At 39.0% G+C, this 20,396-nt stretch overlaps 1 protein-coding gene across 5 annotated transcripts in view; it reads left to right on the forward strand.

Annotated features, from left to right (window-relative positions):
• The window catches only part of HS3ST5 (heparan sulfate-glucosamine 3-sulfotransferase 5), a 188,160-nt gene that overhangs the window by 139,030 nt on the left and 28,734 nt on the right, over positions 1–20,396 (forward strand). The window contains exon 1 of one of the 5 annotated variants that reach the window (XM_051792257.1): positions 17,197–17,341. The exons of the other annotated variants lie outside the window; for them this stretch is intronic. The gene's annotated coding sequence lies outside the window, so the exon portion shown is untranslated. Of the gene's footprint in view, positions 1–17,196; positions 17,342–20,396 lie in introns of those variants that run through there. 5 annotated transcript variants of the gene reach the window in all.

The raw sequence follows: 20,396 nt of genomic DNA on the forward strand, positions 1-20,396 counted from the left end.
CTGTGTTTTCTGGAAGATTGTAATATATTTTGAATTTGCTTTCATGTAAAGTATGAAACACAACCAACACACATCAGAGGAAAGAACTGTCATTTTCTTGATAGTATGTAGCATGATATATATGAGTTTGTGTTTAAAAAATAACAGTCTTTCAAGAGGCTTTCATACTTAAAAATGTGTGCATTATAATATCCCCCCAAAGAATATTTGTTGTTCACATGTTGGTTGTCATTTCAAGAAGAGAGGTCACCATTCTCATGATCCATTTTGTTTCATAAGCTAGATCTCAGACATCAACTTTCCATGGAAGAAAAGTTACCTAAAGATTGTAGGTTATCTAATACTTCTTGCAGGCAATGAATTACACAGACTTCTGATTCAATCTACCTTGGCAATTTCTATCACCCTGTGTCTCTTCTAATCTCTTCAGTGTAGTGTCGTATCAACAGAAATCCTGAAAGTGTTGTCAAGAAAAGCAAATTCATAATTTTAGGATTGTCGGGGTTTGGAAGTTTTTAATTCACTTGTCTACCATTGGTTTCTGTGTTGCCATAGTTATTATACTGTCTCCTTGCATTGGCTAGCCAAATGGTCAATCCCCTCTTTGGCCCAGCAGCCCTTATAAGATGCGGGAAATTTGAATAAAGGCTCTTCTTCGCTGCTGGATTCCCTGCGTGCTGCGTGGTCTCTGTCTCCTGGCTTAAGTACCTCCACCACCTGTCCCTGCCACGAGGGATGGGCGGCGGGGGGATGATTCCAGCCCTGAAAGCCTTCGCAGAGCGGCCGGCAGTGACCCCCCAGAAACCCCTCGAACTGCGACATAGGATGATTGGCTAACACAGAAACAATGAAAGGTGAAGGAAGGTTCTTATGATAGATGGGTAGGTGTGCTCCCCACAACAATAGAGTACATTAACAATAATTACTTAATTACTCTGCTTTCACAGGTGTTTTTACAGGTGTTTTCACTGTCATTCTTATAGAAAGCTTTTCCTTGAAAGTAAATATTTGGATTATTTTCTTTCTTAGAAATCCTACATTGAGTGAAATTATTTTGCTCAGTGCCATGAGGAATTACAAAAAGGAGTTTGCTTCATTCTAAAAGAAAGGATTTTTTGCTAAGGGATGAAGTCAGAATCACAGAATATTCTGAGTTGGAAAGGACCCGCAGGGAATCATTGAGTTTAAGTTACTGCCCCATATGGGGATCAAATCCACGACCTTGGTGTCATTAGCATCATACTCAAGTCATGAAAATACTCCGTTGTAAGTAAAATACAATAAACAAGGGGAATTCCCTCTGTTAAAAGGGAAGGGACTGAACTTTCTCTACCCATATAAGCACAAACACCTCTTAATTTGTAGAACACACATAAAATATAGTCATAAGTGGGGAGTGGGAAAGGGAAAGGAGATTTTAAGAGAAAATATTAATTAAAATTAAATATTAATTTTTTGAACCTTGTAGATGGTTTGCATACTGGAGCAGTCCTCAAGATGTCTGTAGCCATGCTGACACCAAACGAATAGTTTGCACACTTATAATGATTTTTACTTTCAAAAAACAGGTGAGCATTCCCACTTCAACAGGCTTGCTAAATTGAATAGATTGAGAACAGAGGCATGTTTTACTAGCAAAAGAAACAATGTTTTAATGCTCTCAAATGTAATCAGAAAGAGGTGATGACGAGACAATGTTCCCTTATTGCCTACCTCTCTGTGTCTGCAAGTCACCTTGCATGAGTTTGATAAAAGACTGCATGAAATAACTCCTAGACATATACGGCACTCTGAAAATGACGACATGATTTGTTTTCATTTTATGAGCATTCTAGCACACAATTCAGATCCTATGCTCTGCATCTCTATAATAGTTATTTCTTTCATATTCGCTTTCCTTGTTGGCTTCTGTGCTTCTGCCCCTTTCTTTGCATCGTAGCTTCCACATGCTTTTTCCAATTTCATTCTGCTGTGAGGCTCAATCAGTACTGGTCCTCTTCTTGTTTTCTTAAACAGCTGAATTATTTTGACTATGAAATTTCCATACCCAAAAATGAGGCCGAGAGACACCACAATGCAAATCTCAAGCCTGCTTATTCAAAAATCCAGGAAAGTTTGAAGACACAAAAACCATGTCATGCTGTTGAGAATTATCAGGAAATTTTTACTAATGTCAGCAATTTCTATCTCACCTTCAGTCCTTCCTTTCTAGTTGAGCAGGGTATGATCCCAAAGAGGCGAGAAATGAGAAGGGTCCTGTTCAGGTGGTAAAATTATGCATCTGTTGGACAAAAGACCCAATAACAACCCATTCATTTTATTGCCTGAAATATGCCAGGATTTCACTCAAAATCATCTCAGGCTTGTGATGCTGAATTATTTTTATTCATAGGGAGTTCAAAGGGAGCTAATGACTCTCAGCCCCTTCCACAAGTGCGCATTAACAAATAAGCCGGTCAGGCAGAGATAGGAGTGAAGGGAGAAATCCCTACAGGCAAGGGATCCAACTCCCTGGAGATAAAATATTTGTTTCAGGGTTGGCACCCTGGAAAACAGCTGTCTGGGAAAGCTGAAAACTCCTTTGTAAGCACAACATTTGGCAACAGGCCAGGTGTGGTACTTGAGGTAGCTTTACCCTCGCCAGCATTTGCCCCAGCTGCCGAGGGCTGCCTTCAGGTCTCTGGATCCTGATGCACACTCTTCCAGTTCCCATGCCCCAAAACCAAAGAAAGGACAAAACCAATTGAGCCTCTTATCCCCAACACCTTCTCAGGCCACTTACTGTGAAATCCCACATCAGCAGGTTGGAGAAGAGATGTGCTTGTCAAGAATAGACCAGGTCCCTTGCCTGAAGGTGGGCAGGGTGTTTCCTCAGAAGACATCTCTGGTCTATGCTAGAGCACTACAACTTCTTCCCGTTCTCACGTGCACATGAGAAGGCCTTAGATAGCACGTGCTGTCTCTGCAATATAATTCACTGGGTTAATTTCTCTGATTAATTCAGACTCTTTTTTTTCTTATATCTATCGGAAAACATAAGGTATTTTTTATTCTGGCAAACACCATCTCACTTACTTTTGGTGAAGGGAAAAAAAAAAACAAAAAAAAACAAAAACAAAAACAAAAACAAACAAAAAAAACCCCAAACAAACAAAAAAAACCCAATCAAAATTAAAGAAATAGTTTAGATTTACTGAAATTTTGAAAAATGTTTAGTAGCTGAAATCCCCGAATAGTCTGTCTTATCACTCTGCTGTAAAAGGCAATTTGAAACAGAAAGTTTCATACATTATTTAATGCCTTGTAGATTTGTTATTTCCTGAAGGCCATTCTAATTTTATGAAGCTGTTCTCTGTGCTAGAATTTTCTCAGCAAAGCTGTCTTGGAAATTTAGGTTAAAAATAACAAATATATCATGCAAATAGTAAAAATGTCACAAATTGGTAGAGGAAATTCAGAGAATTCTTGAATGTTAAAAGCAATGTGGAGGACTGGTGCAGTAAAGCAGAGACAGATTTTAATTTCCAGAGACCTCAAAAGTGGTTTTCACTGGTTTGGGTTACTGGTACTATTCTTACAGGAGTGCCCTGTCAATCAAGTGTTATTTTTTAAATCTTCCATAGGTAGACCAGTAAAATGGTCCTATAAATCTCCACACAACACCTTTCTTCAAGAAATCTAATAAGACATATCACAGTTATATTCCAGATTTCCATGAATGCAATTGCTTTTCCCTTAACAAAACATCTTGGACCCCCTAGAAGAATGCAGTGGAGGTGGAGGAGGTTCCCCTTCGTCTTGCAGCACCAGAGCACTCTGTGGGAGGACCCTCACACTTCACTGTTGCACTGAATATTGCAGGCAGTCCCCAACCATGATGAATGGCACATTGCATGAAACAATACAGATAACCACAGCTACGGGTTGTTCTGTCCGGTGTTTTTTCTTGGCTAAGATTCTGGTCTGGTACACAGGGAATTTTTTTCATACTAGAGTCTTTATAGGAGCTAGGCTTGCCTTGTATGAAAGAAAAGAATATTATCCTCTCTTTATAGGCAGGGGATAATATACCCCAAGTAACAATAATGGAATTAGCAGAGCCAGGAAAGGAAACTAGAAATCGTGCTTCCTACTGTACTTTGACCTTAAGGTTAAACAAATTCTAAAAATTAAAAAAAAACCAAACCACAAAAAGTTTTACCTTGATGCAAGACAATTAAAGGCAATACCCCTCAGGCTACTGCTGGCTACAAGTGTCAACCTCATGGAAAACTAGAGGTGTAGTCAGTGCTGCTACAATCCCCTCTGACATCAGAAAAGTTCAGCCAGTCAGGGACTCCCTGCAGACATGGGGAGTAGTCAATGATGCAAAGAGGAGCTTCCCAGCACAAGTTCCTGCAGCTGCTCACTATGCCAGTGTGCTTCCTTCCCTCAAAGGCTTTCTTTCTAGTCTATATATAGAAGAAATGCAGATGTCTGTTGTGAGGGGGTGGAAGGCAATGTGGAATATCTGCCTTCCAAAGCTATAGAAGTTAAGGCAACTGCATAATGCTCTTGACTCATCCTGTACTTGGCACCGAATCAGTCTCTTAGAGCGAAGGAGGGATTGAATGCAGCAAGGTCATACACAACTAGTGACAATCAGCCTTACAGGACTAAGCAAGACTAGCTTATTTTAGTCACTTTAGTAAAATCATTATAGAAAATGGTTAGCCAGTACTAAAGGGACTGTAAGCACTGTTCCCTAATCAAATTGATGTCATGCAACAGGAAGAGATTATAAACCGGGATGTATCCCTCTACATAGTGCCTGAATCACGCTCCCACTGACATGACTTGCTTGAATGAAACAAACATTGCTGTCCTGTGAATGCCATCCAGAACTTCACCAGACAGATCCGTTCTGATGGTGATACCAGACTGCATCAGCTGCCTGTGTGTTAATGTAGGAGAGAAAGGGATCTCTCATCATTTGTTCCCAGCATGCTACCTTCAGTCTTGCCTTGGTGAGGGCATTATAGTATGGATGGGAGAATCCTTATGTTTTTCATCAATAATTCCTTCCAACCCTGCTATGGGAATGGACATTAGTTAGGCTAGGGACAGATAGGCGCAGTCCACTCTCTCTGTGGACTGAATGGAAAGTTTTGTTTACACATATCACTTTCTGTAAACAAGTTGTTGATTTTCATAATTTATAGCTCTTAGAATTTTTCTACCTTTGAGACTGGGTTTCCTTTTGACTGAAAACTGGTCTCCCTCTTTAGCTGTTGCTGGGGGGTTATAACATTGCCTTTCAAGAAAGAAAGATTACTATACATTTGTTTCCTTTTACTCTGCTATCCGTACCTGAACATTTGTTTGTCTTGTAACCATACATCAGAATACTTTCTTAAAAAGAGCTACCACTATTGAGAAATTTCATATATTAACCCCTAAGCTGACATAGTGGCACACAAAAGACTCCCAGCTGTCCATTCAGCTTGGTTGTATGCAAAGCAACTTGAGTTTCACATAATGTTTCACAGCCTAGAGGGAGAATCAGACCTTCGATGTTATGCTTAGAGTTTGCTGGAAATTTTTCAACTGAAAAGATTTTCAGTAAAAACAGGAGCATTATTGATGAAAATGTGATTATAAACTATATTATGAATTGCCTCTTGATATGATTGTTTATTTGGTTTTGTTGGTATCTGTCCAGCTGGCTAGAGGTAAATAAGTATCTTCCAGATTTTCTTTCTTTTTTTTTTTTTTTTTTTTTTTTTTTGTTAGTCTTCTGGTGAAAAATGTTGAAGAGAAAAATGACAAACAATGCAAAAAAAAAAAAAAGCAATATTTTTCAAAATACTGTTCGTTTAGAAAAAATGCCCATTTCTCATTCTGTGAAATTTTAACAGCTCCAATTCTTATGCATAAATGAAAGGAAGAGAAGAATTGTTCCACTAACTTGTCCTCTTAAGCACAAAAGCTTGCCTATATGTATTGCCTGCCCATGGCTCCTAGCTATTTTTCATTGTATTTTTCCCATTTACATCCTTTCTGCATCCCCTCCATAGCCCCATACCATTTGCAGAACACTTGCAGGTACTGTTTTGCACTGACGCTCCCTGGGCTGCTTCTACACCAGGGGGACTGTTTAATGCAGCGTGCTGGCAGGGCTCCACATGGAGCAATCGCCAAGACTTCTCCTCTCTCCCCCTTAGTATACGAGTGAGTGCAAAATAAACTCAGCAAAAATTTGCATTCAGGCTTTCGTGGACTGAACATGGAGTTTTGATGGACTGACCAAACCTATCAGAAGTTTTCACTTTTCTTTCAGTCATGGGGAGAAAGGTTGTCACGTCTCCAGTGTGTATATGAAAAGAGCTGCATACAGTTAATGAAAGTCATAGGAGCAGCTCAACTTTGCTGTTAGGTTCGGAACACGAAAGATCATATATCACTGTAACCTACCTAACCTTCCCTGTACTAAATGACAAACTGCTGCAAATAGCCTTTGGGTCAAGTCTCGCATTCACTAAAATACTTGTCCTTCAGCTGAGGACTCTGTTGAACTCATATATCATTCAGCATCTTAAATCACACAGACTTGCATAAATGCTAAATACTAATTAAGACTGAAAAAATTACTGAAAGATAAAGTCCATGAAATGGGTCAAATCAAGGCTTAATTACATTAAGAATTTATCTTTTTAGATGACCTTAGGAAGATAGAAGACTGCAATTTTCTATGCGTTTATTAGGTTGCTACTGTATTTCATCCTGCAACTCATTTCTCTCTCAGAAGCCATTCAGACTACAGCCTGTGCTCATCCAGAAAAGGATTTCCAGTTGGACACTTCAAGAAGCAGGATGTGGCAACATTGTTGAGCTCACAGGGGTTTGGCTGATGCTAAGAATGTTTAAAATTGTCCTTATATAGGACATGCCCATTGATTAACGGATCCCAAGAAGCAGTTTTTAAAAGGTTTTATTTCAAAGGTTTTATTTCATGTACAGGGCATCATTTGCTGTGAAAATGTTGTTATTTGAAACATTTCAAGGACTTACCTAAAAATGCATTTTGGAATCAAGTAGAAACTATAGATGTTGCCTTGTGCAGCCACACAATGAAGTTAGTAATCATTACTTAAGCACTTCTAAAGCTAAATGATTTCTGAGCAGTGTTTCTGCCCTGAGGAACAAGCACACTAAGAGAAGACAGCTAAATAGTCAGCAGACACTGAAAAAAGGGAAGACGACAGACAATTTATATATCAAATCAGTCAATTCCTTGCAAGGAGCATGGCAGCAGTGTTGGGGTTTTTTATGTGGCAGAAGGCAGGAAAGTAGCAGATATGCTCAGGGAGGTCAGGCAGTGAATATAGAGCTTTTAGGTGATGGAGAAGCTGACAAACTGACTACTTTGATGTGGATTGAATTGCAACAGGGTTTTTCTGAACTGAGTAACACAACTTTGTGTAGGGCACATGATATAAATAATGAAAAAGAGAAGGAGATGTACTGAGTCATATGTTTGGAGATAAGATACGAGTTGCTGGCAGGGAGATGCAGAACCTATTCTGAGCACAGCTGCAGAGGAGAGGACTCAGGAGAGGTGACAAGGGAGAGGAGAAGGAGATATGATGCAGGAGGTCAAGAGGAGTCACATACACATGACAAGCACTTTTCTTCTGCATTTCAAAATGTGATGTTAGCACAGTGGCCATATTTGATAAGAACAATATAAACAAGTTTGTTCCAGCCTTCTCTCCATTCCTAGAAATCAAACACAAAGAGTGGCATAGCACTACCTCAATTAACCATCTGCCATTTTCCCTTTTGCATCTGGGCTGCTGCTAGTGTGTCATTATTGCTGGCCTCCAAGTCTCATTCAGCAGCTCCTGATGCAGAGGTGTGATTCCCTCCATCAGGTGAGCTATGGTCTGTGCTGTGGTGTCTGCAGTTCCGGGTTAGTCCTTAGAAAACTGGGTGATGGAATTTAGAGAAGGTCCAAAGCTGCTTTGAATTACACCCCAGCTGTGATTAATGTAGGAATGTAGTGTGAACTGAGCTTCTATAAAAGCTACATGACGAGGTTGTGAATGGCAAGGAAAAAAAGAGCCCAGCATATTTGTTGAAAAAGTCACACTATATCTGCAGCTTTTTAAATGACATTTAAAAGGAATTCAGACAAAATTGTGATTCTTAGGTGTTTTATATGTCTTCTGATTAGTCTTTGTTGAAATTATCTGTACTGCAGAATAATTATCTATACACAATTCCCTACATTAGCATTATAACCTAATCACATCTATATAGTTTTTTGTATGACTTTTTTAATTGGTTCTGTAATAGCCTCAGTGTAAAAAACAGTAACCTGAAGTGATTAGTCATTAATTATTTTCGCTGTCCCTGACTCAAAAGAAAAGAGATGACCTAATCAAATCCGTACCACTACACAGTCTTTTCCAGAAGAAGGAGAAGTATCAGAACACACATTTAGGGGGCAGAAAATCACTTCAATTCTTTCCCCAAATGACTGCACAAAGTTCGATGTGGAGCTCCAACAATATCTTCCTAGCAACTACTGTGGGTTTATTTATATCAAAGACAGAATTGTTGTAATTGTGTGTAAATCAAAACCTAATTTAACAAAAAGGAGAAACATTCCTTTTATGTCCAGCACTATCTTACTGAAATAATTTTTTTCATTAGATTAATAAATATTAAAAGGTAAAACACAATTCTAAACAAACAATACAAATGAGAGTAACATATGTAGAATTAATAATATGCAGTTGATTATCCTGGCTTACATTCTGGAATGAGATAAACTGTCACTTCTTACAAAACTTAAAGTGAAAGGGTTAGACAGCTAGTCCTGCACCTTGAACCAGGAAAAAAGAGTAAGGTGCATTGTTCCATATTCTTAATCTAATACACAATTTTATACGTGTATATAATATGTAGTTATATGCAATGCACAAAAAGGTATGAGTATACTATACAGCCTTATGACAATATTTCATCTTATATATGACTTATGTAGACTGTGACAGTATTGTTTTATGTTAAGCATCATTTAAAGGCATATGTGAACACTATTAGAGGTTAATATTATTAAAGATATTGGTATCAGTATTTAATTTACTAGTGCCTATGTAGCCAATGCACTCAGTATAACACATCTTTTCATGTTAATCATTGTACATAGCTAGAAAAAGCCCCTAACTTGAATAGTTTGAATGTAATTAGATGAAATAGAGAAAGGAAATATTTTAAGATATGGTGCTGGGGCACAGATATACTTAATCACTTCCCCATCGGTAAACAGACATTAAGCAAAGGGGAAACTAGACTTGGATGTCCTGAGTCCTAATGAAGTATCTTAAATTCAATGACCATCCTTCTCTGTTAATGTAAATCCTATTGTGTTATTCCCCTTTTTGTCTTATTTTATACAGCTCTGTACTTTTTTTTTTCAGCCAGAATATATAATAGTCAAAGATAATATTGATGCCAGAGGATAGAACTTGCATTAACAAGCTAATGATGTCAGGTGCTGTTACCAATTTATTTATTTTAAATTTATTTTAAATTTAACTACAGATCTGTCAACAGAGAACTAAAAGGGAACTTATATTTCCCTCAGTCATCCTCAAAAGATTAAGCAACTAAACCAGTGGCATCAAGCTGACTGATGTTGCCCAAAGTGCTGTTGCTTAGCATCGTCATGATGCCAGTGCTTTGCGGGTTTGTCTTTTGTGGGGTGCCTTCCAATGGACTGCTCTATCTCGCCTGTCCTGTGGTCTCTCAGATGTGCACTGGAGACATACCCTTGGGCACCAGGACCAAGGAAGAGGTTTTAAAGCCTTCTCTTATCCCCTCAAAAGCACCACCACAAGCCTTTCACAGTCCTACCCTGCTCAGTAGCTGCCTTCTCACACTGGATTTACTTGGACTCAGCATGGTCAGCCAGAATACCTAGTTAGGCCACAAAAATCATGACATTGCTTAAAAATGTTGAAAAAAATTGGCTTTCTATCAGCTTTGAGCTTACCTTTTGGGCAACACATCAATAATGTTTGCAAGCGATTTTCCACAGCCATTAAAGCTGGTTAATTGGCTGCTGACACATTGAGTGGGATTTTTTCCATTCTGTTTCTCCTCTTTATACTCATGGATCTAGGAAATGAGGTTTTATAAAAAAATTTAATCACTGAATATTATCGAATGCACCATAAAAAGATGAAGGTGATATAGAGAAGAAAAAATCAGCTCTTGCTGAAAGAAACAGAAATTTTATGCTTGTAAGGGCAACAGGTGTGATTCAAATGGAGCTATACCTTGTAGAATATTTTTTCTGCTAAATTTTTGAGAAAAAGACGTTATTTCTTTAGCTGTATTTTATCCAAATAATCTGTTCTATCCAAACGGTCACAATTCTATCAGATCAGGAAAAGGTTTCCTTGCTCTGTTATTAAGATACTTTTTTTCTCCCTTCTCCACATCTTTTGTCATTTCAACTAGTGATATTTGGCATTTTTGAAGGTAGAGCCTACAACATATAAATTTTTTACTGTGATTTAGATGTTCAATTAGTGTAAGCACATGTTGTGTCAGAAAGTACAGGGGAAAATAGTTATGGGGAGGGAGGCAGAAGATAAAAGGTGAGCAGTAAGTATGAACCTGAAGACTGATAATAGAAAACAAATACCTGTCTTGTCATTGTGTTAGCAGAAGCTAATTCTGTTACGTTATTTTCTAGTAAGATATACATTTTTTAAAGATGTAGCATTTTAAATGACATGAGAGATTAAGAAGAAAGTAGCACATATTGAAGTCACTTAAAACTAAATTTATGAATATTTTCTTGTGTTTCTAAGTACTGCTATCTGCTAAAAAATATTATTATATATCCGCATTCAATGATATTTTTGTAACAGATCTTGACACGAAATAGGAATGATGTGTTTCCAGAATTCAATAGAAGCAAATATAATTTTTTAAGCAAATATTTTTAAAATATATACAGATCTTTCTTCACATATGTTTGTGTATATATGTACATATATGAAGTCCATTGTGACCTCCCTACTTTTCACAGAGGAAAATCTGAGAATCTGATACATCACAAATCCTAATCTCACCCTCCCACCACACACTGATTTATCAAAATATCTTTCCTAGAAAACAGCTGTCTTCTGAAAATTCAAAGCTGTGGGCTAAATTCTGCACTTGCTGATGTGAGCGTGCCTGTTCCAGCTGCCTTTAAGGTGGGCTGCAAGGCAATGACAGCCTGGGACTCACTGAGATCCTAGCAATAAAGGGATGGAGGGTCATTTGCTCTCACTGAGAGCAACAGTACCTTAAAGAAAGAAGGACGGTAGAAACTGGATACCTAATTTGTTTAGAGCAAATTTCCAAATTCTGGCACCAGTTGCAATTTCAGGAGCTTAGGGGAAAACAGAAGTTGCAGGCACTATTGTGTAAAAATAGCATAGTAAGTCTGTTTGGAGGAGTTGTTTTCCTTGTCACAGGCAAAAGAAAGTGGCACCCTTGTGCACCAAGGAAAAAGCAAAGTAGGAAACTATGGAGCACAGGGTGCTGCTGGTAGAGCTTCTTCTGTTGCCTCCCATACACACACTCTGCTCTTGGCAAAGGCTGTCAAGAGAATAGGAATTCCTGCTGTGACAGTGCTGGCAGCACCCTTCTATATATATCTGATAGTTTGGTAACTTCAGGATAATGAGATCGGGTTGCGAGGTTTACTGTCGATATGAAGGGAATGGTGCCTCATTTCTATCATTCTACAGACAAGGACCATATCATGTTAGGACAACAGAAAATGACCTTAAGTTTTGCCAGTAAGATCAGACATTAGGGAAATTCCTTCATGTAGAGGGTTGTCAGGCATTGGAACAGGCTGCCCAGAGAACTAGCTGAGTCACCATCCCCAGAGGTTTCTAAAAGATGTGTAGACATGACACTTAGAGACATGGTTTAGTGGTGGACTTGACAGTGCTGGGTTAACATTGGGACTCCATGATTTTAAGTCTTTTCCAACCTAAATGATTCTATACCTCTATGATTCTGTGATTCTATATTTTCTACAAGTCTACATTCACAGAACCCTGTAAATAGCTAATCACAATATTGATGACAAAAAAAATCTTTGCCTGGAATGGGCAGTGGCTGCATGAACAGTAACAATTGCAGATACAACAGTAGTTTTATAAGAACTAGGGTATACAAGATAAAACAGCTGTTTTACATGCACCTTACTTTTAAAAATATCCATGTCTGGATTGAGACTGTGGCAAGAAATTGATAACAACAGGTAATTGTCTGCATCTTCCTCAGGAACACCTGGGCAAATCTCCTGTTAAGAGCTTTTCAAAAGCAGACTGGACACTTCGCCAAAAGGTGCATGGGAGAAACACAAGCTAACACATCACTTCAATCTTTCCTTCCTAGAGTATGACTCAATAACTCAACTAAAATTATCCCTGACTTTCACAAATTTATTTCTTATAGAAATATATTTGATGATCCTCAACAAGTTTGTTCCTACACCTGCTAAAGACAGGAGAAATTATATTTTGTGGAGCAGTAATACTGCAAAATCATAGCCTTGTTTTTTCAAAGGATCTGGTTTATGTATATTTATGCTTAGATGATGAATATAAATACCTGGTGCCCCTACACCAAGTAACAATCTCCGTAAAAGTTACTGTCAGGCAACACAACATGAGTCTTTCACTAAATCAATGCCAAAAAGTGATAAGAGTGTTGTAGTACCAGGTAAACATTGTATAACTTCTTCAGGCAAGAAATGAGTGGAGTTGTGGATGAAAAGCCCATTTCTTTTTCTTCCTCCCACTTGTCCCAGTCCCTAGGTAATCTGATCTCAGTAAAGGTCCAAGATGTTTAGCTCACTGGGAGTTCTTTAGCACAATATGATTGTGGGAATGTTCATCTCCAATATATTAGCTTTCCTATTTCAGTACACTGTTTTTCCTTCTCCCAGGACCTGCACACCCCCAGCATTCCCTCACTAAGAGTAGCTTTTCTGGGGAGAGAAAAGCAATCTTCTGGATGGGACAAACAGATTTGATGCATCCCAACCTCACAAGGAAGCCTTGCAAGGCATGAAGCCAGAGGTATCCTGAGAGCAGGCAGCACCAGCAGGAACACCAGGCTGTATGGAGCAGAACAGTCTCAGGATCAGAAATACAGAGGGCTGCAGCCACACCAGTAAGACAGTAAAGCAGAGGCTAAAACACTATCCTGGGATTGTTCACTAATAGATAGCATGCTCCCTGACCTGCACTTTGCCACCTAGAATTTCCTAACCCAATGTTCCAGTACTATTCAGGAGGCTGTAAGCAAAACAGTTGTGGTCACTCCGATTTAAAGAGTATTTAGCCTTCTGGGTGCAAACTGTTTTAAGGTCAGAGAGCAGGCTACAGAGCAGGCTATGGACTGCTTAATTTACCAATCTAATTGTAGTGAGGGATACTACAATAGCAATGACACCTCATGGCTTTAACATCTTAACACTTAACATCTGCATTCTGCTTTGTAGTGTTATCATATGGTGAAATATCAGCCTTTAACATGAAGAAATTGTGCATACAGTGACATGTGTGCATGCAGTGACATGTGTCCTGTGTCACTGCTATGGATATACAGGGAGAAATGCTTATGTAATGGCAAGTATGTGCACCTTTTAGTAGAAAATCCATCTCTCTTAAATTGTATCTCCAGAGGGCTATTTAAAATATTTTTTAGTAGCATAAAGATGCAATATTGTGCTCAGTAATTCTTAGTACTCTTTGTGGCAAGAAAATTGTTCTCCTAATCTCTTACACCTGAGAAGCATAAAAGAAATAAAGCTATTGTTATTAGTTCCTGGACTCTGAAGAGATGCCATTGCAATTCTGTCACTACTCTACAGAGACCTGTTCATCAACATCAGACTTTTAATTGTTCCAAACCCATATAGACTTCAGGTAATTGTGTGTCTTTTAAAAACTGTCTTTCTGCATAAAAGCATGTTAAAATTACCCCAATATGTTCCCCTTATAGATGTTTCCATTGCTGGGTAAATATGCTGGGACGTTTGTTATCCTTATTTTGCTTCGTACATTTTACTTGATAACAAAGGACATAAATATCACAGCAGACATAGGATATGCAACATTCATTTGTGCCTTTGCATCTGGTTACCTATTTATGTCCTTACCTGTAACACTCATGTAGACCTACTTACCATCATGCATCTGTGCCAGGATTTTAAATATAAATAGGCAGATGCTTGCTTGGCTTTTCAAAGGCAAATCTCTCCTATCTGCCTTTTCCCATGCACAAGCCTGCAATATCTCACTGGAGGGCCAGCTGCTCACAAGTGGAAGAGGAGGGAAATACCAGGAGTGCACACCTGTGGGCAGCAAGGGTCAGCACTATTTCTCCTGCTCCAGGGCGCTCTGTGCCAAGCGGAGATTGTTGGTACCTGAGGCTGACCCTGACATGCAGGGCCACAAAACAGGGAAGTAGCACAGTGCTGTGAAAGGGTGTTGTGCCAGCCTGGCTTGAGAGGAACAAGTGGCAGACATCAGTGATGAGAACCAGACACCCAGGCCAACAAAACTCAATGTTGCCTAAACCTTGAAGTGCCCATGGCTTCACACAAAGTGCTCCTGTTTCTAACAACAATATAGTGTACTGTAGTCAACTGCAAAAATTTGAAAGATGAGATTTGTTTAATGATTGTAAAGAAAGGAAAAGAGGATGTTCCCCAAATAGTTTTCTTCTAGTTGTATCTTACTTGCCCTATGGTCTCAGGATAGGAGTTGTTGTAATTCTGAACTTCAGACAAAGCCAAAACAGAGAATGAGTCATGAGCAGGATTTTGTCCTGGGTTCTCTGATGTTCCCACTGAGGCCAGAATTGCTCGGCACTGTGGGGGTTTCATTTCAATCCACATTCACATTTGTACTGGAATTAGGCTGGTTGAGATGGGGGATGTTTTTTCAGTTGCATTTCACCATTAATGAATACAGAACCCAATCTGATTAATAACTAGTGTGTTGCAAGCCCAAACCAACTCAGGAATAAATGATTAGTGAATGGATCTTGCTGCCAAAGAAATGATTGAGGACATGAACTGAATAGGACTAAATTTGACATTAGAATTTTAAACCGTGTAAGCAGAAAAGTACCATATCCTGAGCACAACCCAATCATTGATTGAGAGGGTTAGGGACTAACTTCCTCATTAAGCAGGTTCTTCTACAAATGTACACTTTGGTTATATTTCACTATGTTGTTTCTTACTCATTTTGTTCCATTCATTTTCAGGGACAAGGAGAAGTAGGGAGAAGGAAAGTGCCAGCAGACTTTGGAATCCGGAGGAAATAGTCCTGATCCTGCATGCCTGGAGGCAGCAGAGTTAGCACAGTGTCAGGCAGACCCTATGATGGGGCAGTGGCATCAGGGAGCAGGAGGTACCAGAGGCAGGTTTTATTGGATAGTTTGGACACTGCTTGGGGTGGTGGCAGCTGCTTGAGCTGAACTTTCCAACCTGCACAGCCCTACCCCGACTGCAGAAAGAGAATCACTACCTAGGCAAGATGTCAGTTTGGCTTAGTCTGGTAATATCCCTGTTCCTAATGGCAATTTCTGGGATTTTTAACAATGTAATGAATTTTGGTAATCTTAATTCACATGTACCTGCACAGATTTGTTGTTTAACAATTATTAAACTTTTGTGCATATAAACAGGTGTAAAGAAACATACTCAGAAAATCAATTGATGTAAAATTTTTTGTGTCACATCAGCCTGTAATCTCTCATTTTAGAAAACGTGATGTGAAAGAACCAGACAATCTATAGTAGAGTATCGTATTGGAAATCAGCCTAAGTATGGTCAGTTGAGAGTATTGGGCCAAAATACATTGTGCCAAATATTTTACACCAATTAGCAGCTCATTCAAAGAGTTGTGCCATGCACAGAAATCATCTGCCTCCATGAATGATCATAAGGCATTAAAAAAATATAATACTTGAATCCTGGAAGTAAATGCTGGAATCACATCCCCAAAAGAGAATTTTCTTTTGCAGATTGCATGCCAAGCTTTTTCTGAGTTATTATCACAGATGGTGAAAAATTCCCATGGCCCTATCCTCATGTTCTTTTTCATTCCAAATGGAGTCCTTTGTGAAATACCAGCATGACTGCATATGTTTGAACTCTGACTGTCCACTTAAACGTATGCTGCACTTCAATGGTGTGGTCTCTGGGAGACAGCGTTAGGCTCTGTTACAGGAGGTTTAGAACAATCTATTTTCACCCCAAGGCCACTGAAATCCTGCCTAGTATTTATTATCTCTGCTAGACTGTACCGCTAAACTAGAACAGTCAGAGCTGAAACACAGTCTGTCATGCTGTGCCTAATCCAATAGAGCTGCAAGCTTTAAAAAGGCAATTCTAGTCTCTCTCTATCTTCTACACCCAGCTCCTACACCCAGCTCCACATATCCATCACTTCCCTCAGCTCTCCCCAGTGATCTTTCAGCTCTGGAGTTAGTGGGATTTTCTCACAGATCCAGTAGAAACAATGGCTGTGTCTCTGATCTCTTGGTCACTGGTCTGATGGATGAACTCAGACAAGACGCTTCAACCCTCTTTCCATCCCATCTGTGCCTCTATACAATGGGGAAATGATAGTGGTAAGGTCCTCTGTCATGGCAAAAGATCTTCAGTGTTAGTGTATTCCTCAGTAATTAGAATGAGCCTATTTAATTGACAGAAAAGTCAAATTTAAAATTACTCTGGTGATCTTTCATCTTAGATCTCAGAATTTCTTATGTTTGTATCAACTGTCAACAGCTATATAGTATCCATTTGTTACTTGGTGTAATAGGTATTCAGAACGAATTTTGAAAGTATATAGTATCAGAGACCTATAAAAGAAATCACAGGAGCTTGAGTTGTTCTTCCAGTGGGTGCTAAATTTTATATCTGCTACAGATTTGGAGAAGAAAATACTGATCACATTTTGCAGCTAAATATCAGATGAATTTTAGAAGGGATGTAGGGGGAGCTGGTCAGCCTGATTGCAACCTTTCTGGTGTGCGCACTGTTTGTCATCTGATAGGAACAGAATAGACTTCCCAGCAGTCCTGCCCTTATCCCTCACCCTCCTGCTGTTCCATAGAGCTGGCCGCTATGTCTGTGCACTGCCTACGTTTGTAACCCCTGGCTTACAGGGATAATTTACCTCAATTCTGACTGGTGGAGCAGTACAGAACAGCTGAAGCCCGCTCATAGACTTGGCATTTAATGGGCTTTTTGGTGAGTAGTGGTACAAGCTTTATGTATCTGGTACTGGTTTGCAGTATCAAAATGGATCCGTTTCATAAGAAATACGATTTTATGCTTCTTAATTGAACAATTAATTTAGTTTTGCCTGTTATTTTGCAAATGTCAGGAGATGAAACTGTGAACAAGTGGATGCTGTATTTACATCAGGAGCTGAGGACTAAAGAATGGTGTAAAACTGTTAGTATTCAGAGTTGATTTCCAGATTAATGTTTGGATGCATTTGAATTGAGAGTTAATTTTTCTTTTTCCTTCACTGATTTGAAAAAACCTGGTTTGAATACCCTGTAACAGAATAAGAATACAGACTTAAAGAAAGTCTTGACTGTCTGTGAGTGTCCTTGAAAGTCCTTCTTTATTCTGATTATGATTCTTTTCCATTAGGAAACACAGGTTGTCCTGTAACTCTAAGCTAAGAAGAGACAAATGTCAAGAAAACTTGGATGTTTAAATCAAAATTGATTTGCATGGTCTAAGATTGACAGCTGTTTCATACAGCTGTGAGTCATTCTATGGAAATCTATCTAAAGTAAAATATTCTCAGTGTGTTTCATCCAAATGAGACAAATTTATCCACTGAAAGCAGAGTCTTGAATAAACCTTGGTTCATTCACAGAGAAGAAACCAATGCTTTTGCTTAATAAAGTGATAGCAAACTTGTTTAGTATGAGCATGTCCTCTTTTACTATACATTATATTAATATTAAATGTGTCTATGTATGTAGAAAATTAGAGACCTCATCCCAAAGAGCCCAGAGAAGTGGAGACAACATTGTGCTGGGTGTTGCATCAGTTCTGCACTACTGAGGAATCCATTTTATTTAGGGAGAATCCCCATGAAAGCAGTAAGGGCAGTCAACGAGCTGCTTTATACAAGTGGGAAGACTCTGCTCACGCGTGTCTAAAATGTGCCATAGAAAAGACATGATTACCCATTTTATGGCATGTTGAACTTCACACAGAGTCTGCTTCTAGAAAAGAACATTTCTAAGGTATTGCATGCAATAAATGAATCCTCTAGGCTCTTGTTTTCAATATTGCATGCATGTCTTTAGTGTGAAAACTTCTGTGGAGGCTTCATGAGCTAAAAATTCTCTGAGGTGGTGTGCTGAGACTCTAGGAAACAAAGCTCATAATGCTGTACCTCTGAGTATCTTGACTCCCACTCTTCTATATTCAAAAATCAATGTATGATGAAGATGTGGTTTTAAAAGGCCCACTGTATGCCAGTGTCTATTAAAATAGCATTAATCATACCTTAGGTAAATTGGTATTTGTTAAGAATATGGGCAGTATTATTAGCATGACATATGCCTGGCATTTGAGTAGCAGTCATCAGTGTATCTTAAAACAGAAGATCCCTACTTCATGGATCAGTTATCTGATGAAATATGTAGAGAGTTAAATTGAAACTAAATAGTTGCTGAATCTAGTGCAATTTGGAGAAACTACCTGGTCCCTACACTTTCCACATAAACCTGAGATTGAAGGAAAAGCTGCAGTTAACTGAGGAGGCTGAGCAAAAGGCTGCGTGGATGCCTTCATCATGCAAATAAAAACATGCAACAGCAGCACACCCGCAGTGTGATAAGGTGCCTGATGTGAGTGTGTGTCAGCAGCTCCATAAGCTGTGTTCTGTGTGTTTTGAAACTACATCTTTCTTTCTCCTATTGACTTCTTGCCCTCTGGTAACATTGAGTTGGCTGCTTGAGACGCTTTCACTAAGTACAAAGTCAATTGACTGTAAGTGGTGATGAAGAAAACATTGTGTGATTAATATTACAGTTCAAGCTCTTCTGATCAGTCACAGAAAGAGCAGTCAAACAAACTCAACTTCATTTCGAAGAATCACACACTGTTAGTGGTGGAGAGTCTGCCTGGAGCCCAAAGGGAAAAACAAGCCACTAGAGGCAAATGTCTCTTCTTTTACATAGAACAAACTAGTTGAGCAGTGTTAAAAGCTGCCTATTGATTTGTGCCCAGACTGAAAGCCATGCAGTGATGTAAATGAAAATGTGTCAAGAGTCAATATTGACTTTTTCTTTTTCTTCTTCTCTTTTTTTTAAAGCAAGGCCACCCCACTTGGGAAATGCTGTTAGCTATACCTCTAGGCTTGTCAGTGAGTGAAGTAAGACCCTTTTCCACAAGACTATATATGTCCAGACATCAAATTTACTTCTTTTACTGGGGTAATATGGACAGCATACTGGGAGCAGCTATTGACAAAATTTGGTTTTTTGAGAAAATTGTTAGGTGTAGAAAAAGAAATGATAGAGAAGAAATCAAATGTTAGAGAAGATAAATTTGCTGGGCTGAGTTTGCAGTCTAATACTTGCAGAGTAGACCAAAATCTTTCTCAAAAAAATCTTTGCTTGCAATAGATTTGTGTAGCAATATAAATTATACTCAGCGAGAGCCAAGGACAAAGAAAGGGCAGAAAGGGCATCCTCTTGTCCCTAGAGAGGTGTGCACTCAGTTGGAGTAGACCTGGCAAGAATTTCCCTTTAGAAAGATGAAGTTTTCAGGTTGAAGACCTACAAAAGCCTCACTTTTGAGTGAAGGCTAGCAGAAGAGAAATGAGTGAGCCCTGAAGAGTAATCCAAATATACTATTTGTTGAGTTTGCACCATTCTTATCTGGGACACACAAGGCAGTTTAGGAAAATACAGCTAGCATTTGCCTATATTTTCTCCCCCGAAGAATCAGATGCAAACTGCAATAACCACTGTGCTCAAAATCAATGTTATAGCTTTTTCTATTAGATTGCAAACTGCAGCTAGGCCGTTTTAACTAAAATTTCTACCTTGCTAACCCTCAACAAGTAATATTCTTCCAGGTCTCTGACAAAAATTCCTTCTCTGTAACCAAGATAAGTTTTTCTCAATCTGTGCCACCAAATCTGGCAACTAGTTGCTTACACCTCACTTAGAGGTGACAACAGGATGTGGCAGACAGCCCATTGCAGCTCTGATCTTCTAAGAATGAACAGCGATCCACAAGGGAGGGTTGTATTTTGTGTGGAGGCAGG

This window comes from Manacus candei, unplaced genomic scaffold (genome assembly GCF_025592945.1).
Source record: "Manacus candei isolate 608988 ecotype Guabito, Panama unplaced genomic scaffold, ASM2559294v1 h1tg000034l, whole genome shotgun sequence".
Classification (NCBI taxonomy): domain Eukaryota; kingdom Metazoa; phylum Chordata; class Aves; order Passeriformes; family Pipridae; genus Manacus; species Manacus candei.